This window comes from Gracilinanus agilis, chromosome 5, assembly GCF_016433145.1.
Source record: "Gracilinanus agilis isolate LMUSP501 chromosome 5, AgileGrace, whole genome shotgun sequence".
NCBI classification, from domain to species: Eukaryota; Metazoa; Chordata; class Mammalia; order Didelphimorphia; family Didelphidae; genus Gracilinanus; species Gracilinanus agilis.
Genome location: NC_058134.1, coordinates 254,637,557 through 254,663,963, shown reverse-complemented (window position 1 = coordinate 254,663,963; position 26,407 = coordinate 254,637,557). Strand labels below are relative to the sequence as shown.

General features: G+C 36.5%; 1 protein-coding gene and 1 pseudogene across 13 annotated transcripts in view; one reads left to right on the top strand and one right to left on the bottom strand.

Moving 5' to 3' along the window:
• PPP1R12A (protein phosphatase 1 regulatory subunit 12A) overlaps nt 1–26,407 on the bottom strand; it is a 199,045-nt gene that overhangs the window by 152,853 nt on the left and 19,785 nt on the right. The window lies entirely within an intron of this gene.
• On the top strand, nt 18,536–19,459 carry LOC123250697 (annotated as a pseudogene).

Below are 26,407 nucleotides of genomic sequence, written 5' to 3'. Positions count from 1 at the left end.
ATTCAGACCAACTAACAAAATAATCTTCCTGTATCTTGAATATAAATTTTAAATTACTCTATTTGGCATTTAAAGATTTCGGGATGGTTCTACTTTTCCAGGTTTATAGTACACCAATCAACTATATCTTTTACATCCCAGCCAATCTACTACTTGCTGTCCTTTAAACTTGGTATTCTATCTGCTACATCCAAGCCTTTGCCCATGATAATCTTGAAGCCTACATCCTCACTTCTGACTCTTCAAACTATAGGCTTCCTTTAAGAATAAGCTCAAATGACACCTCCTCTAAATACTTCCAGTTGCTGGTTTTTCTGTCTCCCTCTCCTCCTCTCCATAACCTAAAACAGGGTTAAAAATCTAGTTTCAACTGGTATAAGGTGGCAACAAAGGGAACAGTTTGAAGAGGAGGTTTCAGACACTTTTCAACTTCTTTATCTTGAAATTTTTGAGGGCTTCTATGTCATATATATGCCTAGACCAACTGGAAATTCACTCTGCAAATACTTCCACCCATGTAGCTATTCCTCATTTTTCATGACCAAATTTGCGGGGGGGGGGGGAATGGGGGGGGGAGATATATCCAGACTAATCACTTCCCTCTCACTTCCTCAAGCAGCATCAAAGCTGTTGCCATCTAGGTTCTCCATTCACTTTACTGAAATTTTGTTCGCAAGGGTAAATAAATCCAATCTCTTTTTCAGCCTTTCTTGGCCTCTTTGCCAGTGCAAACAACCCTTTCTTCTGAATATACTCCACTGCCTAGGTTTCAGTCACGACTCTGGTCCAATACCTCTAATGCTTTTTTAGCTCGATCTTCATCTTTTCTCTCCTTTAAGGTTATCTAATGTTCTGTTGTTGACCTATTTGCTCTGTATATTCTATCCCCTGGAAATCTTATTCATTCCCACAGCCTCAATGCTCACATCCTTATCACCAAAGATTATCTAAAGACTATCTCTGCCAGAATGTCTAGCCAATATATTAAACTCAACATGTTCAAAACCAGGTTTATCATTTTTCTCCCAATACCTGCTCCTTTTCATCAATTAGTTCATTGTAATTGTCAGCAATCCCACCATTCACTTAAAGTGTACATTAAATTATATATCCACTTCTTATCCAATCAGATTCCATATTCTGTCCATTTTACTTCTATGATCTCTTGCAACTTCTCTTTTAAGAACCATTAGATGTTTGAGACATTGATACCCATCAGTTTAGACTACTACTACATTAGTTCCTGAACAGGCCATCTTGCCTTCAGTGTGAATATGAAGTCTTTCCTCTACAGCTTCCCAAAAATCAAATTCCCTTTGCCTGATAGTCAAGGTCAACAACAATGTAATGCTGCCATATCTCCAAAAGCTCTTAGACTTTTTGAAAAACTATCTTGTTATAGGATCCAGTCCCACTTTGCCTTTTTACAATCTCCACCAAAACTTACACAGCACTTCATGGTAAGTATTTAATAAAATGCTCCTTGAACAACTTTTTAAAAATACAATCGTCTTGAAATAAAGCATCTTGGACATCAATGATGGAGAACAGTTTCACATAGTGAAAAAAGAACACTAAACCTGGAGTTAGAGAACCTAAATTCAAGAGTCTGAACTTATATCTCAACCTCCACCCCCAGTTATGAGCCTGGTAACCTTGATGAAGGACCCAACTTCACTAAACCTATTTCTTCATTTCCAAAATTGGTATGATATGTGGATTCATTGTAATGGTCTGATATAGGTACATTTGGAAAAGTGAAGCACTTTTGAGTATTTACATGGGATTCAAAGTTGTTTGGGATTGAGACTTAGGACTAGAACTGTGCTTTCATTAGCATGGTAACTCCAAGATGAAGAAGTTACTCTCTATCAATGATACCTCTATAAATCACACTCATAGATGCACCTGTCTCCCCACTTCCAACTGATTCATTACAAACCCCTTGTGATCAAGGGTAAGGCATTCCACTCAGGAGAGCTCTGAGAAGTAGAATCTGAACTCAAGTTTTTCTGGCTATAAAGTCAGCTCTCCATCCACTATACCTGTCACTGGCTCTATGTGTATATATGTATATAATAAATGTCTGTATAGCTAGGTGGCACAGTACAGAATGCTAGACATGAAATCAGAAAGATTCATCTTCCGAGTTCAAATCTGGCCCCAGATGTGTGCACCAAGCAAGACACTTAACTCTGATTCAATTTTCTCATCTGTCAAATAAGCTGGAAAAGGAAATGACAAATCACTCCAGTATCTTTGCCATGAAAACCCCAAATGGGGTCACCAAGAGTCAGCTATTACATACATAAATGAAAAGATTCAAACTACATCTTTGACAAAAATCACAGGGTATCCTTTGAAAATATTCTCCATGTATGTGAAATATGAAATTCCTCATATTCACATAGAACTTCCTACATATTCTCCCTGAAAGACACTCAACAATCCTATAATATTTAACACCAAGCAAGAAATAAAACAAAAATAAGGATGCTTTGAAATATTTGCCATGTTTCAAAAATATCAAGTCCGCACTCTTAAGTAAAAGAGGTATTTCTGATTGATGATGGTCTTTCTTTCCTTTTATTTTTATTTTTTAATTTTCTTTCCCATGGTTACATAATTCAAATTGTCCCCCTTCCCTCTCCCAGAGTTGACAAACAATTCCACTGAGTTATACATGTATTAGATGATGGTCTTTTAAATGACAGTTTGCTGATTGTATCAAGCTCTGAACAACAAAGAGCATCCCAGATGAGATCCATGATCACTCAAGTTTATTAACAAGAAAAATTTACATTTACATAGCAATTTAAAGTTTGAGAAACATTTCACATATTCTCATTTAATCCTCATATCAATACAATGAGATACACATTAAAGGCATCAATTCCACTTTATGGATGAGGAAGTGGAGGCTTAGAAAGATAAAGTGATATGCCAATGGTCACTTACACATAAATTTGATCTAAATACCCACAAAGAAAAAACCAAATGTATAAAGAGTGTCTATTGCCCAAGCTATAGTAGTCAGTTGGACAGGGAATTCATTAAGCTAGTCAAAAGTACTGATCATTGATTCTATATATTTTGAGTGATCTAAGTTTGTACCTGAAATAAAAGTCCATCTTTAAGACACACACAAGTCCATGCATGCACACATGCATACATACACATTCTTCTGTTGATGACTTTGAATCATGATTAGTATATTTTCCACATAACCAAAATTGCAGGTGATCCAAGAAGTGGTTGAGCTGTAAAGTAGCATACTACTGATGACAAATCAGGAGCAATACATATGTGTGTCTATAGATATCTATATCTATATCTATAGACATATATATAGAGAGAGAGAGAGAAAGAGAGAGAGAGATTGATTGATAGATACATGTATCTATCAATCAATATATATATCAAAGACAGGTCATAAGAAAGAGAGGTAGGTTGGTCATGTGATATAAACAAAGGATGTACAGTGCAAATGCTATTATTCATAATGTCAGCATCCCTAGAGGAAGTTCTCTAGTTCACTGGAAAGCCAAAGGGTGAGAAGACATGGATGGATTGCAATTTGTATTCCTGTCACACTGATGAAATCATAAATCTATTAAGAGAAATACATCTCTGAGACATTTCTAGAGCACTCAAATAAATGTATAATATAAGAAACACTATGATGACAAGAAATAATAGTCCTGAAGTTGAAAAATGCCAATATATACCAGTAGACTTGAATTCCAAATCATGAATAGCAATATGCCACAATAAAGCTTTAAAAAAACCAACCAAACAAACAAAAAAAAAAACCCTTACTTTCCATCTTAGTGACAACTCTAAGACAGAAGGGCACAGTTTAGGCAAATGGGGTTAAGTACAGCCAGTAAGCGTCTGAGGCCAAATATGGACCTAGGACCTCCATACTTCAGGTTTGGCACTTTATCCACTGTGCCACCAAGATGCTCTGTCATAGTAAATTAAAAACAAGCCATCAGAGGAAAAGGAGAAACTAGATTCAAGATTTACTTCTAAAAAACACTAGTTTTCAATCTCTTAGTTTTCTGGACAACATGTATCTAGTAAATTTCAGAGCATTTAGTTGCTCTATTCAGAGCTCTTGAGTTCCTCATTGGAAGTCTCCAATACCAAGAAAGCACAGATACACAAACACACACACACACGTGCATGTATGCAAAAATTATAATAATTTTCAATTTAGGAGAATATAGTCTGCCAATCAAAAAAAATTATATTAAGTAACTATTTGATATCTGGCACATAAACAAAAGAGGGAGTTGAAAAGTTTATTGTTTGTTTACTTAAGTCAGTTAGCCCTTACCTTGTCAGAACTGACACTATCAACTCTAAAGCAGAAGAACAAGAAGGCACAGTGATGGGCCACATCTGGCCCACAGGCTGTAGTTTGCCCATCACTGGGTTAGGCAATTGAGGTTAAGTGACTTGCCCAGGGTCACATAGGTATGTAGTGTCTAAGGCCCCATTTGAACCCAGGACCTCCAATCTCTAGGCCTGACTTTCTATCCAATGAGCCACCTAGCTTCTGAGTTAGAAACTTTTAAACTTTAGTCCCAGACACAGTGTGGCAGTATGGATTATGAATTAGGAGATGAGAAGAACTACCGTCCGTTTAACTCCCAACTATTGGATGGCCTTTGTTTATTACCCAGATGCATTATCCAAGGCAAGGCCAACCACTTGCAGCCCTACTCTCCCCAATGCCACCCTGACATGTTCTATTACCTCCTTCATAGTTTCTTCAACTGGTCCTCATCTACTGTGATAATAAATCCTTGTCACTATCCCTCCTAAAATGTAATACCTAGAACTATACTTCAGACATGGTACAATCTGAACACAGTATAGCAGGACCACCATCTCTCTTGCTTTATATGGCATACTTTTAATACACTGTAAAAATATGTGAATCCATCATCATCATCATCATCATCATCATCATCATCATATACCCAAGAGAGGCAATTCAAATTTATGTGAGTTTATTTTTATATTCTGCAATTTTGCTCAAGTTGTAGATTGTTTCAATTAATGTTTTGGTTGATTCCCTAAGCATTTCATCATATCATCTGCAAAGAGTGATAACTTTGCTTCCTCACTGCCTGTTTTAATTCTTTCAATGAGAGGCAATATAGGTCAACAATTAAGTGGGACAAGAAATGAATAAGAATATTTAGGAAACGGAAGTATGTTAACACAATAAGATGACACAAAACCCTCTTTTTTGTTGTTTTTAAATTTTTATTTTCACTGCCATGCAAAACACACTTCCATGTTGGTCACTGTTGTAAAAGCACACTCATATATAACCAAAACAAAAACATAAATACACTAATATGAAAGATGACTCCAACAGTTCTTTCTCTGGAGGTGCACAGCATTCATTCCCCATCATAAGGCTTTTAGGATTGTACCAGATTACTGCATTGCTGGAAGTAGTCAAGTTTTCACAGATAATCATCATACAATATTGCTGTTGTTGTGTACAATGATTTCCTGGTGTTGCTTATTTTGCTCTGTATGAATTCCTGCAGATCTTTCCAGCTTTTTCAGAAATCGTCTTATATGTTATAGCACAATAGTATTCCGTCACAACATGTACCTCAGTTTGTTTAGTCATTCCCCAATTGATAGATATCCCCTCATTTTCCAATTCTTTGCCACTATACAAAGAGATTCTCTAAAATATTTTTTGTACAAGTAGGTCATTTCCCCTTTTTTGGGATACAGACCTAGTAGTGGTATTACCAGATCAAAGGGTATATAAAGTTTTATTGCCATTTGGGCATAGTTCTAAATTGCCCTCCATAATGAATCCCCGCCCCATTTTTAAACATCAAAATTCTCCTACTGATGCTATATGGATGCAAATCACAGAAAATCATTGTGTCCATAATAGGTTTGAAGTTGCAGGTAAGCCAAAAGGCAATGGAGAGACATACAGAAGAGAGAAGCTAGCTTTAATAGAGTATAAATGCACCCAAGAAGTAAAAGACCAAAAAAAGAAGGTTGATTGATCAAACAGAATCAGAGGAGAACAAATAGAGATTGACTTGAAAGCTGCACTGGTATCGATGGAATGTCATTTGTTCATTCATTCACGTCTAGGTTTTCCCTAACTTACCCAGGCTGGAAGTGCAGTGGCAACTCATGTGATATCACTGCTGATCTATATGGAAGCTGCCAATTCTCTCATCCTGAGGCACCACTGTGGTTCCTTGCTTCCTGGGGCTCTCCATAGTGGTGCCAGACTTACTGCAGATACCAACTTTAGCCCTACTGCAGCTCAAAACTCCTATGTTCAAGTAATTAACTGACTTTACCATCCACAGTAAAGGAGATTTCAGGTATGTAGGACTCTGCCAAGCATCACATAATGTTGAAGGTTGCCAGGAAGGCCTCTAGCATATTAGGTATATATAGGTCTTATAAAGAAGATTAATAAGAATCAATGTACAAGAATTACATAAGGATGAAAAGACATGATTGGTTATTATCTGTACTACTAGAGGAAATACCCACATCCATGATGATATAAATCATTTGAAGAACTGAAGTATAAGGTCTAGTTCAATACTCAATGACTCATACTAAGGGTGCCAAGCCTTAGAATTCCAAAGTCTACTTGGCATAAACTGCTCTCAAAGCCACAGCTTCCCTATCCATTATTTGTACATTTGAAATATAGGATTTTACCTTTAACTCCATTTTATTTTAGCTTTATTCCACAATCCAAACTGTTGGGACTTCCTTTAGGGTCCTATTTTTATCACTGAATATTAATTAGCTCTACCTTCTAAATTCATTTTATTGATAATGCTTTAAAAGTGTGGTACCTATACATACCTCATGCAGATAAAGATAAAAAAGTAGGGAAAGAATAGAAACTGACAAGACCCAGATGGGAATAAAGGAAGATATTCCTCCCATGGATAATCAGGAGTTTACTGTACTACAGATTGAATAGGAATGGCACAATGAGAAGACCTGAACATTTTTCCATCCTGCCACTTTTTAACTATCCTGCAATGTATGCTGGGGATTCAAAGCATAATTCTTTGCTGTGATACAACACTCTATCCCAGCTGACTGTATAGCTAATTTCTTCTTTATGGAGCAAGGGAGCAGGAGGATATTTTGGATTAAAAGGCCTCCCCTTCCAACTTTGCATCTACAGAAAATGAAAAGTAATGTTACGACTTCAGCACCTAATTCATTCTTCTTCAGTCCTTCCATTATCATCTTCATGGAACTCAACGATCTTTTAAAAACACTGTTAACAGGCTCTTTACTTCTTATACTTCCACTGTTTCAGTCCTAAACCACACCATCAATCAAAGCTATTCTAACACCAAGATACTGAATCTTTAAAATCTCTTCCCTGAACAAACTCCTGTCAGTCTACTTTTCCTATTTCCTTTCTCTTTTCTCAAGTGTCCTTCTTTAAACCAAGGCTTTATCCTCTTGGTTCATTGCATAGCATTCAGGTGAGTGAATGGGTTGGGGGGAAAGGGAGAGGAGTCTCAAAAAACAAAGAGATATTTAAACATTCCTTTACAAACAAATGGGGGAACTTTCATATCACATGACCAACAAGATGGAATATTAGACATTTTATCTGCTATCTTTCAGACCTTTCAAATCTCTACAAAGCAGAAATTATTTGTCAAAGACAAAGCAACTTTAGCCATCTCCCTGGTCTAGGCCACCCAGAACTCAAAAGAAGGTAAAAAGAAAATGCTACAAAAACCCATTAAAAGACACTGATGTTTACTGACACTGACCTCACTCAGGACCTGTATCCAACATCCCACACTACTTGGCAACAAGATGTCAGCAAGGTTGTAGTAACAGACCCAAGGACATAACACTACGCTTATAACAAAACCCACCCCCTTCGAACTCTAGTCTTCCTCCTTTTCAATTCCATGGTGATTCTGCTGTGGAAGTCTGCACAGGCCACAGTAACAACAGTTGTTCAGAAGCAAAAGCTAGCCTGGGGCCACAACCCTGCAAAATTAGGGCTGCAAAGCTCTGAATTACCTGGCAGAGGGACAGAGAACAAAAGGATCTGACAACCTGAAATCATTTGGGGCAGACAACTAAGCTGGAGGACTATGAAACTGCTCCTTGAAAGGTAGCTGAGAAGCTCTGGAAATCCAGAGTATGTTATTCAGAGTGAACAGAGAAAGATGGGGGGGAGGGGAGGGTTAAAATTGCCAAAGATCTCAGGAAGAAGAAAACTCAAAAGACCTCGAACATAAGCAGAAAATTCAACAAGGAAAACATTAACAACATAAGGAAATATAAACTTAAATCAAGTGAACCAAGAAAAATGGACTTCTTGTCATTGTGGGACAGAAGAACTGATACAGAGGAAGTAACACAGTATATAACTGAAAGAACTGGGATCTTATATTAGGTGAGATCTGGCTTTATATTCCACCTCAGACACTAGGTGCATGACAAATTAACCTAGCTATAAATCTCAGTTTTTAACCTAGCTGTAAACCTCAGTTTTATATATAAAATAGTCATACTACCTACAAAGAAGCACTTCACAATACACAACAATAAATTGGTTAAGTATTAGCCAATGCTCCCAATCTCCTTATAAAGAAGGCCATTACTTTGATCTTCATTTTTCAGATGAGGATTTCTGATACAAAGGAAGGTAGGTAAGGGAGAAACAGGTGGATGAGTTTCTAATCTGCTTCCTAAAATATCAATTTAGATTCCTTCCAAAGGCTATTTACCCAGAATTTCAATTTATAGACAAAGCCTCTTGTAACCCTGTGATTCATTAATGCTAGCCAATTAGGATCACATCTACAAATGAAACCAAAAATATCAATTCCAGTATACATCAAAAGATGAATCCACCCACATTTAATAAATAGGCTATGGTATCAGCCAAGTTATTTTCTGAGGTGTAACAGATGGAAAACTAAATTTATCATTGCTATGTCTGCAAAGTCTTTGTGAGTGGTTTAAAAAGAAACTAACATTTTATAATTAATAATCCATCGTTTTAAAACAGAAGGAACTAACAGTTAAAAGAAGACAGGATCCAGAGTCACAAGATCGAATATGACTGCTACCTACTATCATTGTAACCTTTGGCAACCTCTTCCTAAGGAGGTAGGAAATGACTTCTCTCTTTTTCATCTCTAAATATTTTTCTTTTACAATTTCTCCTTTTATATAAAAGAAAAAATACATTTTAGGAAGGGCCATGCCCTACATTAAGTAAAGATGCTATGAAGAAAAAATATATTACTGACCCTTCCCATTTTTTGGGCACATCTTCAACTTATTCAACTAATTAAAAATCAGTATCTTAGCAAATTAGGGAAAATCATAACTTTCCCATAGTAGCAGATTCAAATATATTAGTAAGGCATTATAGATTTTAACTGAAAGGGTATGTAGAGGTCACTCAATCTGAGTCTCTTATGTTACTAAAGAGAAAAATAAGTTCTAACCCCTTAAGAGCCATACCCAAGATCCCACAGCTTGTAAAGAGAAAAGTCAAAGGAAAAACAGTGCTCTTTCCATTGTATCACAACGGAACTTTCATTGCCTTTAGTGATTTTCTAGCTATCAAACACATTAGCCTATAATTCATTTATGAGCCCAATGAAGCCTACAGAGCTAACCATGACCATTCAATCAAAAGACAAGGAAAACAGGCTGTGATGTATTGTTTTTTAAAGTCACAAGAATGTACCTGGAAATAAATTTAAATCCCAGTTATAACATCAATTAAATAATTCTGTCCATATACCTATCTGCCCTCTAAGTAGAAAAGGAAGTTGTCTTTGATTTACTTTCTTTCCTCACTGATCCCCTACCAATCCTCACTGTACACAACACTTAGGTGTTCTGTCTTTCCCTTAATTCTACTAGCATACAGGCAATACCAGGCATCACTGATAGTGCTCAGAGAAACAGCTTGCCAATCAATAACAATAACAACAATCAATTTTACATAACTTACTTGTGTAAATTATATGCCAAAACTTTACAATTATCTCAATTAATCCTCAAAACAATCCTGGGAGGATTAGGATTCCCCATTTTACAGATGAAGAAACTGATGAAAACAAAGGCTAAGTGATTTGCTCAGTCACACAGCTAATAAGTGTCTGAGGTCAAATGTGAATTGAAATCTTCCTGACTCTAGATCCAGTAACTGGGTCTACTGAATCACCTAAGCTACCTGTTTTAGACCACCAGACTGATGGTCAAAAAACGGATTTAACATCTGGCTTTCTTAAAAAATGTCAATATGTAAATATGATTCCTATTGGAAACTGATAAGAAATTGTAAAGATAAACATCTGCTGAGACAAAAACTTCAATGTGGCAAAAACCAAGTCAGTCAGGCTGGAGTGCACCAAGGCTCCTCCTGAGTAGTGTATGTTTATGCTCTATGAGACCATGAGAAAGATCTGATATCATGTTCTATTTCCCTGCAGATCAGACCTTGGCCTGCTATCACTGGGGGATGGCAGAGTATTCTGTTCCTGAGCTCCTACAAGCTTTTATTTTTCATCTATCAGCTTTTTTTTTAAAAAACTCTTTCTGGCTTAGTAACAAAACCTTAAGACAGAAGGGCAAGGGCTAGTCTGTTGGGGTTAAGTAACTTGCCTGGGGTCACCCAGCTAGGAAGTGTCTGAGGCCAGATTTGAACCCAAGTCCTCCCAACTCCAGGCCTGATGCTTTATCCACTGTGCCACCTAGCTGCCCCTCAACCTGCATCAGCCTTTGCTTATACCACAAGGCCACTAGGTTAAATACTAAGAGGATGAAATTCCTGGCATGTTCCAGGCCTTTTTCACTTTTCTTCAACCCTCAACTAGGAGGAAGAGCAGCCTATGCCTGGTCTGTTTATAATATGAACACATGAAGACAACTAACAGAGATAACTTACCAGGTAGACGCTTGCTAAGTAAAGTTGGCGTCTGCTTAAGTAAATTCTCATAAATATTAAGTTTTCTAATCAGTAAGTGGTAATATCTTATTAAAATAAGATTAAGATGAAACTTTTGCAAAGAGATTTCTTTTTAAGTGGTGATGAAAATTTAGCTACTATGTTAGTGAAGACAGCCAAGGAGGGGCAGAGGTGGAAGAAATATTACAAAGTTAAAGCCAGCTGTGGTACATTTGGGTGTTGAGGTTGTTTTTTTTGTTTGTTTTTTGGACTGGTGCCTTTGATTTCATCGCAAAGCTAAAAACTAATCTCTAACCATATATGTCTACACAAAAATCAGATTCATTTACTGACTTCTGTTAATTTTATATATAAAATACATTTTCCAAACTATTTAAGTCACTTTAGGCAGAAAATCACTTATCAGATACATACGCATGTTCAGCTCCAAAATTAATACAAAATAAAAAAATATAAAAATGTTTAAAATATATAATTTTAGTGTTTTCAAAACAAAAATTATTTTTATGTCAAAGTATTTCTGCTTTTAAATGACAGTGAATAAACATTTATTAAGTACTTATTAGGTACCAGCATTGAGCTAAGCATTGAGAATACAAAGATAGCCCAAAGTCCCTGCCCTTAAGAAGCTCAACTTTGTAAAATACAAGCTATATATTGGATAATTTAGAAATTATGCACAGAGAGAAGGCATTCGAATTAAGAGGGCTAGAGGAAAGGCTTTCTGTAAGATGGGAGGATTTTCTCTGCGACTTTATAGTCAAAGAGGTAGAGATAAAGAGGGAGCACATTCTATTCATGAAGGACAGACATTTAAAATGTCCTGAATTGGAAGAGTGTATTGTTTAAGGGACAGCAAGGAAGCTGAAACTAGTTTATATAAGTGGATTGAAGAGTTTATGTGTGGGTGTTTAAAGTGTAAAAAAGACTGGAAAGGTGAGAATGGGAACAGGTTACAAAGGGATTTTAATTTAAAAAAAAAAAAAAAAAGGATTTTAGATTTGATTCAAGAGGTGGTAGGGACACATGGAGTTTACTGAGTATTGAGGGTGACATGGTCTGACCTGCACTTCAGGAAGATGATTTTGACAACCAAGTGTAAGATAAACTGGAGTGAGGAGAGAGGTTTGTGACAGATCAGACACAAAGCTTGCAATAGTCCAGGCCTAGGGTAATAAAGGCCTGCACCAGGATGGTGACAATGTCAGATGAGAGAAGGGGGAATATGTCTAAAATTGAACTATCTTAACTTTTAGTTTTCATGTTTTTTCCCTCCAAATCTTCTCTTCCTCAAAACTTCCTTTATGAACATGGGCACTATCATCCTCCCAGTTTTCTAAGTTCACAACCTAGTTATATTCCTCAACTATTCATTCTCACCTTCCCCTCCCACTTCTTGGCAAGACCTGTCTTTTGTCATCTACATTAGAAACAATGCTTACATACTCTCCACAAACTCAAAAAATTAACAACAAAAACACAAACCCAAAAAAGCCAGCAACAATGAAAAAATAAAAACTAAGTAAGTGGACTCTAGGTTTAAGAGCCCCTAAACTGAGAACCAAAGAAGCTGGCTAACTTCCTCAAGATTCAGTGGTAAAAGAGACATTAGGTAGAAGTCATCCTTCTTTAACACATCCTAATTTTATTAATGAGGAGATGGGCAAGATTCACTGACTTGTATAAATTCAAATAGTTAACCTGCCTCCAAATTGACAAACATACTAGCAACTAGTTTCAATGTAAAACTATCTCTTGATTCCCAGTCATTTTTATCATTCTATAATGCTCATATCCTTGCCCATTCCAAGAGAATACTATAAGATAATGTTATTTCTTCCTTACAGGAAATATATTTCCTACATTCTTATAGGAGATGGCTTAAGTAACCAAACCTGCTTCCTCTTTTTACCTCTCCTTTCAATCACTACTTCTATCTGCTTTTTGTATATTTGCATTTGTTTCCCATCTCCAATTACAGAATTTCAGCATTGAATGGGCCCTCATATGCTATCTATATCTAGTTCAATTAACACTTGGAAAAGGATTCTCTCTATAAACATACTAGAAAAATGGACATCTAACCTTTGATTGGAGAGATAGAAGTTTGAGTCTCTTGCTTAGGGGTAGGTAATCATACAACTAAGGTCCAGAAATGTCTAAAATTAAGAGTATTAAATAGACTGAAAGCATATACCATAAGTATAATGAACTAGTACCAGAATTTTGTGAAATCTATTTCAGCTGCTTCTAAGTAGTTCCTGCTTACTTCTTGTTTCTCTGCTATACACCAGAGAGATATGTAGTGTGAGGAAAGTAAGATATTATTTAACATATTTTACTATACAATATATTTGTGTTCATTTGAAAACCTATTCTGTATTATTGTGCCGAAAGGAATAAAGAAATGGAGGAATTCCATGTGGACTGGAACGACTTCCAGGAATTGATGCAAAGCAAAAGGAACAGAACCAGGAGAACATTGTACACATGGCACAATCAAATGTAATGGACTTTTCTACCAGTAGCAATGCAATTACCCAGGACAATCCAAAGGAAATTAGGAGAAAGAATGCTATCCACATCCTGAGAAAGAACTGTGGAACCAGAAAGCATTAGAAAAATGTGATCCACCACGTAGTGCAATAGGGATGTGATGTCAACGAATCGTTCTACTTCAAATATGAATTAACATAGAAATAGGTTTTGAATAATGATATTTGTATAACCCAGTGGGAATTGCTTGTCAGCTTTGGGAGGGGAGAGGAGAAAGGGGGGAGAGGATCATGAATCATCTAACCATGGAAAAATATTCTAAATAAGTTTTTTTAAAAAAAGGAAAACCTATTCTGTGAAATATATCAACAATTATTACCAGGCATATAAAAATAAGACTGATAAACATTTGATGTTAATGGAAATAGTCTCTCTCTTAATTTTGACATTTGTCAAGTATGTACAGTCAATAATTACAATAATTATATGTTAAGGAGAAAAACTTGTATAAATAAAACAGTAACAGGTAATCTTAAAGCTTCATTAATCTTTCACAAAAAAAAAAAAAAAGAATTTTTTCCTTAAGCAAATCTAAGGATCCTACCATTTGGGGCAGCTAGATGGCTCAATGGATAGAGAGTCAGGCCTAGAGAAGAAATATCTTGGGTTCAAATTTTGCCTCAGACACTTCCTAAATGTGTGACATGGGGCAAGTCACTTAACCCTAATTGCCTAATCCCCCTTTCCTCTCTTCTGCCTTGGGCCCAAATTCAGTATTGATCCTAAGGCAGAAAGTAGTTCTTTTTTTTTTTTTTAAAGGGCACTATCATTTAACTATCTGCCCTATTTAATGGTATTAAATTGCTTTTTTTAGTAAGAAAATGCCCAAAACGAATATTGTAAAGAAGGCAAAAGAAAGGAGGTGCATAAAAATTTTTTTCTATTATTGTATCTCTTCTAAAGTAAGTGAAATGAAGCTCAAACAGAAGGATCAATTTTTTTTTTTTTTTTACAACCACAGCTTTTACTATATGTTACACCTTTGGTACATTTGTTCTGATAATGAGAGAGTAGTTTTTAGTTTATGTTTGATAATTTTCCCAACTCTAAACAAGATAGCCAGAAGCTAATGATACCCTTACCTAACTCTTCACTCCTAATTTTTTAAACTTGTTACTTATGATCTACTACTCAGCATTTTCTCCTAATGAAAGTCACAAGTGGGAGAGAAGAGAGGGAGAGTGAGGAAAGAGGGAAAAAAGAGGTTGAAGGAGAGGTCTTATCACATAATTTACTTTGAATATATTTTAAAATTAGTTTTCTATGTGCACAATACAGGGGATACAGTACCTGGACCAAGGATGACTTGAGTTCAAACCCTGCCTCAGACACTGAGAGTCAGGAGACCCTAAGACCATGTTAGCAAACCTATGACATGTATGCTAGAGAGGGCTGTTCCCCTCCCCCTCTTCACTGCACCTGAGGACATTTTTCACATGACCTGCCCTTCTGCCCAGCAGCCCAATGGAAGAGCTTTCTCCTTTCCGTCTGGGGTAATGGGGCGGTTCACTTATCCAACCATTCTGGAGGGCAATTTGGAACTATGCCCAAAGAGCGATAAAAGAATGCCTGCCCTTTGATCCAGCCATACCATTGCTGGGATTGTACCCCAAAGAGATCATAGATAAACAGACTTGCACAAAAATATTTATAGCAGCGCTCTTTGTGGTGGCAAAAAACTGGAAAGCAAGGGTATGCCCTTCAATTGAGGAATGGCTGAACAAATTGTGGTATATGTTGGTGATGGAATACTATTGTGCTCAAAGGAATAATAAACTGGAGGAATTCCATGTGAACTGGAAAGACCTCCAGGAATTGATGCAGAGCAAAAGGAGCAGAGCCAGAAGAACATTGTACACAGAGACCAATACACTGTGGTAAAATCGAATGTAATAGACTTCTGTACTAGCAGCAATGCAATGACCCAAGACAATTCTAAGGGATTTATGGAAAGGAACACTATCCACATTCAGAGGAAGAACTGCAGGAGTAGAAACACAGAAGAAAAACAACTGCGTGGACACTTGGGTTGATGAGGACATGGTTGGGGATGTAGACCTGAAAAGACCACACCCATGTAACTATCAATAATGTGTAAATAAGTCTTGACTGACCACACCAGTGGAAATTCGTGGAATTCAGTGGAAACACCAGTGGAATTAGCTACAGCGAGGGGAGGGGGTGAGTTGGGGGCTGGGGGGGGGGGGTGAAGGGTAAAGTAAAAATATGACTTATGTAACCAGGGAAAATTTTTTCTAAAAATAAAAAATTATTTAAAAAAAAATGGGGCGGTTCACATGCTGTATGAGAGTTGCAAGTTTCAGCATTTATTCTCCAAAACGCCCTAGGATATGCCACTAATTTGGGCACATCAATCCATCTAGGCCTCAGACTCCTCTCTTATAAAAGGAGGGTGGCTTAAATCAGATGTTGTCTAAAGATCCTTTATGCTTTTAAATTCTAAGCATGTCTTCTCCTGGCTAATAGAGGTTTAGAGTTGAAGGAAACATGAATATCATATACGAAACAAAAATACGGCCCATTCTTCTGGCTGATTAAATACTTGTCAAGAAAAAAAAAGAGCAAGTTCTTCAAAAGATCAAGAATATCAAGGGAAACAAAGGAAAAAAAAATATGAAGGAAGGTGGCCTAGCAGTACCAGATCTTAAACTGTACTATAAAGCAGCGGTCATCAAAACAATATGGTACTAGCAAAGAAACAGAAGGGAGGATCAGTAGAATAGACTAGGGGTGAGCAACTTCAGCAAGACAGTCTACGATAAACCCAAAGAACCCAGCTTTTGGAACAAAAACCCCACTATTTGACAAAAACTGCTGGGAAAATTGGAAAACAATATGGGAGAGATTGGGTCTAGATCAACATCTCACACCCTATACCAAGATAAACTCAGAATGGATGAATGACTTGAATAAAAAGAAGGAAACTATAAGTAAATTAGGTGAGCACAGAATAGTATACTTGTCATATCTATGAGAAAGGAAAGATTTTAAAACCAAGCCAAGAGTTAGGAAAAAAATCACAAAAGTAAAACAAATAATTTTGACTACATTAAACTAAAAAGGTTTTGTACAGACAAAACCAATGCTACCAAAATTAGAAGGGAAACAACAAATTGAAAAAAATCTTTATAACAAAAAACTCAAAGGGAGAATTACTCAAATATACAATGAGCTAAATCAATTGTACAAAAATCAAGCCATCCCCCAATCGATAAATGGGCAAGGAACATGAATAGGCAATTTTCAGATAAAGAAATCAAAACTATCAATAAGCACATGAGAAAATGTTCTAAATCTCTAATAATTAGAGAAATGCAAATCAAAACAACTCTGACAGCAAGGGAGAGTAATAAATGTTGGAGGGGATGTGGCAAAATTGGGACATTAATGCATTGCTGGTGGAATTGTGAATTGATCCAACCATTCTGAATGGCAATTTGGAACTATGCTTAAAGGGCTTTAAAAGACTATCTGCTTTTGATTCAGCCATAGCACTGCTTGGTTTATTCCCCAAAGTGATAATAAGGATAAAGACCTGTACAAAAATATTTCATAACCACGCTCTTTGTGGTGGCAAAAATTTGGAAAATGAGAGGATGTCTTTCAATTGGGGAATGGCTGAACAAATTGTGGTATCTGTTGGTGATGGAATACGATTGTGCTCAAACTGGAGGAATTCCATGTGAACTGGAAAGACCTCCAGGAATTGATGCAGAGTGAAAGGAGCAGATCCAGGAGAACATTGTACACAGAGACTGATACACTGTGGTACAATCGAACATAACTGAATTCTCTACTAGCAGCATTGCAAGGATCCAGAGCAAGGCTGAGGACTTATGAGAAAGAAAACCAGCCACATTCAGAATTGTGGGAGGAGAAACATAGAAGAAAAACAACTGCTTGAACACATAGGTTGATGGGAATATTATTGGGGATGTAGACACTAAACAATAACTCTAATCCAACTATCAATAATATGGAATTAGGTCTTAATCAATGATATATGTAAAACCCAATGGAATTGTGTGTCAGCTATGGGGGGGGGGGGTTGGGAGAGAGGGAAAGAACATGAAACATATAACTATGGAAAAATATTCAAAATAAAAATTTTTTTAAAAAGCAAGTTCTTAAAATATATTCCATTTTATAACTAATTATGCAAGTGATTAGCTTCCTAAGTAATCTCAATCATTTCAATAACTATGCACTATTAAACTTGAAAACAAAAGCATAAGTATATATAGCTAATCAATGTTAATGCAATCATTCTCTTCATTCTCTAATATCTTCTACTACATGGATTAATTCCTCAGGAGTAGTGGTTCTTTAAGCTGGTAATCAAGTTTTCCTGGGAATGTAGTAGCTACACATAAGTATCAACATAGATTTGTTAACGATATTTTGGGAACAATATAGTCTAAAAAAACATGGAATCCCTGCTTTCTGAACTTAGGAATAAAAAAATTTGAAGCTTACAAATCTAGAACCAAAACAAAACTTACTTTGTTAATGGGAAAAAAGAAAAGGTAAGTGACATATAAAATTCCAGAAAGCCATTCAATGATAGATAGAAGACAAATGATCCAAATGTTAGTGTCAGCATTAATTAGAGCAATGGATGGAGTAGAGTGCCTAGCCAGGGGTCAAGATGATCGAAGTTCAAATCTAGCCTCAGGTGCTTACTATATGACCCTGAGCAAATCACTTAACCTGTCTCAGTTTCCTTAACATTAAGGTAAGTATAATAAGAGCATCTACCTCCCAGAGTTGTTGTGAGGATCAAATGAGATAACTGTCAAAGCACATAGTACAATGTCTGGCATATAGTAAAGCCTATACAAATGTTAGTTGATATTATTATCGTTAAATTTTCATTTAAGAAACCAAATAACAGGACCCCACCTCCCCCAGATGGGCAGATGAGATCTGGGACTGTCCTGGTGCATCCAAGACAACCTGGACAGCTCAGACCCAGTGAGAATTCCAGCCATGGAATCACCAAATACCACCCTCCTTGAAGGCGTGGGCAATGAGGTGACAGTGGTGGCGGTATGGTGGTGCTGGTGCTGGCCCTCATAATGGTCTGGCTCTCCAGCTATGTGGCAGATGCTGGCAGTAACCAGCTCCTGGGCACCACTGTGGTAGGTAGGGACAGCTCTGTGCTCTGTTTTGGTCATGTGGAACACCTGGTCAGGGGGCCAGGCACCTCAGAGCCAGTTGCCAGTTGAACCTACCCATCTTCAAGAGGGTACTGAGGAGAAAGCTGAGGAGGAAGTGAGAGGGACTCAGCAGGTGAGCCTGTTGCTGGGGAGGGGGTGGGGGGGAAGAGGGGGTGTGCAGTTGAGACAGGCCTCGATCACCTGCTTGACATACAGGGACTGTCTAATCAAGCAGCTGGTGGTGAAGGCAACAGTCCAGAAGCTTCCCTTTAGGTCTGAAGGTAACATCCAGCCTAACTCTGGCCTTACAACATTGGCCTCAAATTCCTCAATGACACAGGTGGCCAGGCCTGAGGACTCCATGGGCATCCTCAAGAGCAAATGCTTTCCTGGGCAGGAGAGTCAGATGAAACTGATTTACCAAGGCCACCTGCTGCAGGATCCTCCTGGAACACTTCGCTCCCTAAAAATCACTGACAACTGTGTGATCCATTGCCACCAATCACCCCCAGGGCCAACAGCCTCTGGCTCTTCTGTATTGCCCACTTCTCCTTCCACAGAGCCTCCTGGTCTGAACATCAATGTAGGCAGCCTTGTGGTGCCACTGGGTGTAGTCTGGTCCTTCCATATTAACTGTTGACAGTTCTTCACAGCACCTGCCACTATCTCTTTTGTAGGGGTCACTGTCTTCTTCAACCTCATGGTTTTGGGGATTTATGGACAATAAAGACGCTATAAGGATGGGAAGAAGAGTCACAGTCTTCCTTCCCTACCTCATTTCCCTGCCCAGAGTTGGGTACCAAGGGCCCCAGGTCCAGTAGTGGTTAGTAAAAAGGATGTGGACCCTCTGTGGGAAGTAGGCATATGAGCTCTCTTCCATACCCTCAATTCTACCCCCAAACAGGGTGACCATGCCCTTTCCCCTGCCCATTAACAACTCTCAAGGTAGAAATGAGGATATTCCCCCCAAAAAAGACACACAAACACCTGATGCCAGTATGAGTGATTGTCCTCCCCTAGCGTGGGCTCTGTGCTGATGATCCCACTTGATAGAGAGGTGCAGGCTCTTGGGAGACCCTAGTATATAGAGGGGCCCTCTGCCAGTAAGCAGCCCCCATCTCATTTGTGTGCCACCAGCTTTGCAGACAGTAGAGCCCCTGGCCTCTCAAGCTTCCTGCATGGCCACTCTATCTGTACTGTCGAGCCCTCTACTTCTGAAATAATCTTGTCCTCGTGGCTCAGAGATGTCTGCCTCCGTAGCTCCCAACTAGATGGCCACTGCCTGTGACTGAATAAAGTTTTACTTTTGTGGCCAGCCTTGGTCACTCGAAGTAAAAAAAGGAGAAAAAAGAGAAGAGAAGAAAAGAGAAGAGAAGAGAGAAACCAAGTAATATGACGAGAATAAATGTAATATTTTTGTTTTAATTTAATGCCTTTACATTTTGCACTATAAAAATAAAGAGAAAAATACATGTCTTATCAGTGAGTTATTTCTCTAGGAAATATTTTAGATACAAGATGTAAAATACCAACTCTTCACTGATTGAATTTGGATAGGAAATAACACTAAGAAAATTTAACAAAGGTAAATGAAACTTCAAATAAGCTTTTGGGCCTTACCTAGTTACAATTTTTTAGGCTCTCTATATTAACATGGAACTTCCAACTTCAAATTTTATTAGAGCTAATTTAATATACTATTAAGCTGTATTTTTAAAGTTAAAAATATTCTTTACTTCCCAGTAAAAATAAGTCTTTTAGGTAAAGGCCCTATCCTTTTACTATCAATCTGACATTAGTATACATGAATTTTTAATGATATAAATTCTAAAAGTGTTATCATTACATGTTGAGGATAATCATCTTGATTTTTTAAAAAACTGAAATCACATAAAAATTAGAATAAATTTGAAATAATTTTGTTTGGTTGTCTAAAATTACCCAAAACTAAAAATTTAGCTAGTGGGGGTAGGGTAGAAGGGAAAGTATATTTTAAATATATATATTTAATATATATGGGATTTCCTTAGGAAGGGTTGCTAACACAGGAAAATTAGTAATAGAAGAATAATGTTTATGATACACATTTTTTTTTCACTAACAGTAGTGTCAGTCTAATTTAGTTACAATGTTCCGGAAAACAATAAAACTCTTTAAAAGCCATATAATTCGAGTGATCTAAATTGAGTCCTATATAAGTATAAATTAATGAGGTTTCATAATAATTCTAATTACTATGTACAGGGGAAATTCCAACACTATCAAATGATTTATAATACTCTTAGAAATAAAAAAAAATCCAGTTAATTTTTTTCTTAAAATAGCATTACCATTGTCCAACACCAAGAAAGGTTTGTTAGAATGCAAGTTTAGTTCACAACAGAATTTTCTCATGAAGTTCTCTTAAAGATGGCATATTTTGAAGCAGAGTACAAAAATCTAAATTGTAGAACATTTTGTATAGCCAAAACTAGATCAGCCTTGGTGGAAAAACTTATACTTTGAACAGTATGAAAATCTAAACAATTTGTATTTTAGGATTCCTGATTCTCAAAATGGAATAGTTCTATTAATGCTGTTTTTTAAAGATCTATGATAATTATTGTACTAAAGCCAGGTTCTACCCTCATTTTTATTCCAAAATAGGAATAGCATGGTTAATGTAGAAAAAAACAGATGGTAGAAACTTTTTTTTGGTGCAAGCAGGAACTGCTTTTCTAACAGTCTTAGTCTTTATCTCTCTATCGCCCCAAAGTCCTGTAAAACATAGATGTTCTAAACTTGGAATGAATGCATCCAATAAAAACAAATGAGCTTTTAGTCATGGAAAAAATTACTTAATGCAAATATAGAACCTAGCAGAAAAGTAGGTATATTATTATCACATGCATTTAGCCTAGATATGAAACAGAAGCTTTTTTTTTTTTTAAAGTTTTCCCAGCATAATGTCTTCAGGCAAAAAAGAAACTTTTTCCTTAAGGTTCAGTGCTCCATAAATAATTACAACTTCAAAATTACTCACACACACACACACTCACAATTTGTGGGTATTCAAGTAACATCAAAGAGAGGCAACAAGAATGAAGAGCTGAAGCAATAAAACTATATCACATTCAAGCAAAGGTCTAAATCTCTGTTGGATCAATAACCACACTGAACTACACAGCTGCCACAATTTCCAGGCTATCACAAATTGGTCTTTGGGTATATTTTTGGAAGGTATTTTAAATAACACAATGTTTGTCATTTGATTCCAGCTGGGGGAAAAAATCAGGAAGTACTGTAGATTAGCACTCAAAATTTTAACTGCTCTCCTGAGAACAATCAAATCAACAAGCATTTATTAGGCACCTATTATGTAACAGACACCTCTGGTACCGCAGTTACAAAACAAAAATGAAATGGTCTCTGACTTCACTAAGTCCTTAATAGCACTAGGAGAGACACGTGTCTAAATAAGTATATGGGCTACTAATGTTTACAAGAGAAGTCTTTTAGAAGTCTTCAAGGGCAGCTGGGTGGCTCGGTGGATAGAGTGCCAGCTAAAAGGAACCTCAAAAGCCACATAATCCAACCCCCTCATTTTGCAGATGAGGAAACAAAGGCCCAGAGAGTTTAAATGACTTTTCCAAGATTAGAGAGAACATAAAAGACAAGCAAAATCTGATCCTAGGTCCTTGGACTCTGACCCCATAGTTTGATTCTTTCCACTGTACTACGCTAGTGATTTGGATTCCAAAAAAAGCAATTAACAAGGAAATTCTCAGGAAATTCTTATGGACAAGAGAGAAAGACAAAGATGCACAACTGACTGAACAACACAAAACAAGTAATAATGAAATGTAGTTGTAAAGAAAATTCCTATTTAAGCATGAGTTGGATGACTTATGATTTTATCTCCAACTCTTGAGATTATATCAGCCATTGAAAGCTTAGAAAGTGTGTCTCATTGGGCTAATTTTGTCTAACGAAATAACAACAGCTTGAATGAAGGCCTATTACATGTCACACTTATTAAATATTTGAACAATAGGAAGCAATAACTAAATATGTCAGATGACAGAAACAAGATAAAAAAATACTGCTACAGAAATTAGAATCATGTACCAAATCTCAAAAGTTGGAGATAAAAGTGAAGTTCAACCTATAGTAAACAAACATACACACACACAAATGCACAAGTACAGGATAGACAGAAATCAGTTCAAGTAAAAAAGAAGTTTTTTTGGTGCTCAAGTCCAAGATTGCCAAATTTTATTATTTTTTTAAAAACAAGAACACAGGTAATACTTTCAAGAACAAGGTGAGAATTTTTATATTTTGGCCTGATATAACTTATCGTAATATAATTTATCATATTTTGGCTTGAGAAGTTGGACTGGACCTACAAATAAAATCAGGATGGTAACTTAACTCAAAACTATGCCATAACCAACAAAACCATTCCTGATTACAGGAAGTATGACTTTTTAAGCTAGAGAAAATAATAGTTAATGGAGACAGTAACTTTAAGGAAACTATATAGAGGGAAAGCAGGCTTTAATTCAATATAAAGAAATTGCTTATAACAATCATCAAAAAATTCAAAAAAGGGGGCAGCTGGGTAGCTCAGTGGATTGAAAGCCAGGCCTTGAAACGGGAGGTCCTGGGTTCAAATCTGGCCTTAGACACTTCCCAGCTGTGTGACCCTGGGCAAGTCATTTGACCCCCATTGCCTACCCTTACCAATCTTCTACCTTGGAGCCAATACACAGTATTGACAGTATAAGACGGAAGGTAAGGGTTTAAAAAATTTTTTCAAAAAGGATGAGGTTCTAGACATTAAAATTTTTAAAGAAGCTGCTGGATGATCAGTAGTCAATAAGGTCACAAAGTATTCATTCTTCAGGTAAGTGGTTAAATTATATATCTGAAATATCTCAAAGCTCTGGCATCCTTTTGATTCTGTTTCTTCCATTGTATGGCTTCTGGCCAAAATATGTGAACTGTTAACAGAGTACTTAAGATAGGCTGACTATAAACAGTTCAGTTTACTTATTATGTAAATTCTATGGTTCACACATCATGCTCAAAATATGAATATAAGTCTTCATAAAAGAAGTGGAATACAAAATTATTCCATAGTGCTTTACAAAGCAAAAGCTTCCCCCTATTCCTTGTCTAGTTTTTAAAAAGGAAACATGAGAATAACACATTTACTTGGACCTAGAGATCATACTTTAGGTCTTTCTTGAATGTTTCCCATATTATGTCTGAAATATGGTTATTTCATTAAAAATATATCTAATAAATAAATCTGATCACTGTTTTTCAAGAGAGAACCAAAGTATAAACTGAAGGTGGACCTTAGTCTAGAATGGTTTGTTTAGTTAATCTGACTTAGTTTTGTCAACAAATATATCAATATCTACTATGCGCAAGGCATATTGTTTCAGGCAAGGAGGCAACTAGGTGGTACAGTAGATAAAAGCACTGGATCTGAAGACAGAGTTCAGAATCAACGCCAGACACTTAACTGTGTGAACCCAGGCAAGTCACTTACATTGTCTGCCTCAGTTTCCTTATACATAAAATGAAGATAATAATAGCACCAACCACCCATGTTGTCATGTTCAAATGAGATCATTGTAAAGTGCTTAGCAGAGTGCTTGATACATAGTACTATATAAATGTTAGGTATTATTATTATGTCTTAGTGAGATACAACCATAAAATATAATTATTCATTATGCAAATGAACACCAAATTTCTTTAGCCTTAAAATGAATGGGCCTTGAAAACTTAATAGAAACTAGACCCTGTTTTGCAAAAGCTACTTATTAAAATTTCTCCTTCAACTAGATTTAGATTCAATCTCATAAAGACTTTTTTAGAAGTTTCTATTTCAGTAAACTTTATGTGGTATTTCTAATTTCATTAACTAACATGATGCTATCTACATAAATACAAAGATACTTAAACCCAATGCTTCCAAATATGATTAAATTCAGACCTTTTCTAAATATCAAAGCAGGTGAATAATATTGAAATATGCAAAGCTAAAGCCTAGTTTGTTTTATTTATCCTACTTAAAATGTGGCACTGTGAAGTGAATATAATACTTCAGATGAAGTCTAACCAAACACATAGCATAAAAAAGCTATTATACCCCATGATCTATCATTATATCTCTATTACTGTGGCCTAAGATCTTATTTGCTATTTTACATTACATAGTTGGCACATATAATTCAATTAAGCATTTGTAAGAGGCTACTCTACATTCAAAGCAGTAGAGATAACAAGGACAAAAATGCCAGTCCTTTCCCTCAGAGAGCTACATTCTAATTGAGTGATACTGTACTAAGTGAGTGAACAAATACAAAATAATTTCAGGAGAGAGCACTAAAAACTCCAAGAAAACAAAAAAGATCTTCCGTAGTGGAAGTACAACCTTGAAGGAAAAAAAGTTAGGGATTCTAAAAAGTGGAGATAATGAAGTAGTGGAATTCTAGGCTTAGATGTGCTAAACTAAAGGCCCCACACCTCCCCCCCAGTTTGGATTCCCTGGAACTACTGACAAAATGGGTTACCCCCTAACTAGTACAATTGATTTTCAGAGCTTAAAAATACATTGTTCAATTAATGTTGTAAATTTCATCTTGTTATTTGTGGACTAGAATAATTATAATTCAACTGTTTATTACTTAGTGCTCCTAGATGCATATAATCTACAAATCATGCTTTCATATAAGCCATTCATATGAGACAGAGACAAAGAGACTAAAACCTGTGGGGAACGCCATTAGAAACTAATACTGTAGATCGGTCAGCATCTAGTAGTCAACATTCTTTGCATAGCTGTTCAACTAGTAAATCCACTTCACTGCCTTCCAGCAGCTGAGGGGGAAATGAGCTGGCAGTGAACTGAATGTGAGACCAAGCTAAGGAAGATTTCCTTGAGAGCACTTACAGAAGAAACTTTAGGGAAGCATATTTGATATAATGGAAAGAGTACAAGTGCTGGATCAAGAATTAAAGAACTGAGTTCAAATATTGTTACTACCCATATCATCTTGAGCAGGTCATAACCTCTTGGCCTCAGTTTCCTCAACTCTGAAAGGACTGAACTAGACATCTAAATCTACATTCCTATGAAAACAAGAGAAATAGATCTAAAAATATTTCACACGTTCTCATCAACAATTGTACTCTATCCCTTCAATGCCTAATAAACAACATGAAGAAGTGGCAAGCGCACTTACAAAGATGAATCTAATACATAAATTAAGAAATCCATCCTGAAGATAGTAATTTTTAAAGCACGAGGGTAATAATATTCAAAAAGCTTCAAGAGAATAAACTTCCAAGAGAGAACAAAAGAATATAGACAAGTACTTTTACCACTAAAATGAAAATGGAGAACTCAGCCACTACTGATCTTTGCCTATTTTCATTACCTGTGTAATTTTTACAAGAATATTTTCAGTATGCATCCAAGATATCTATGATAAAAACATGGAAAGAGAAGAGGCACTAAAATCTTCAGTTTTGCCACTGACTAAAAGCTACAAGATTATATAATCCTCCTGGGCCTCTAATGTGATCATTGAATACTAATTTCAAAAAAGCATTTTCAAAGGTGCATTCCATGGTCATAGTAGGTATCCTATACCCCCTACAAATAGTGAGTGAT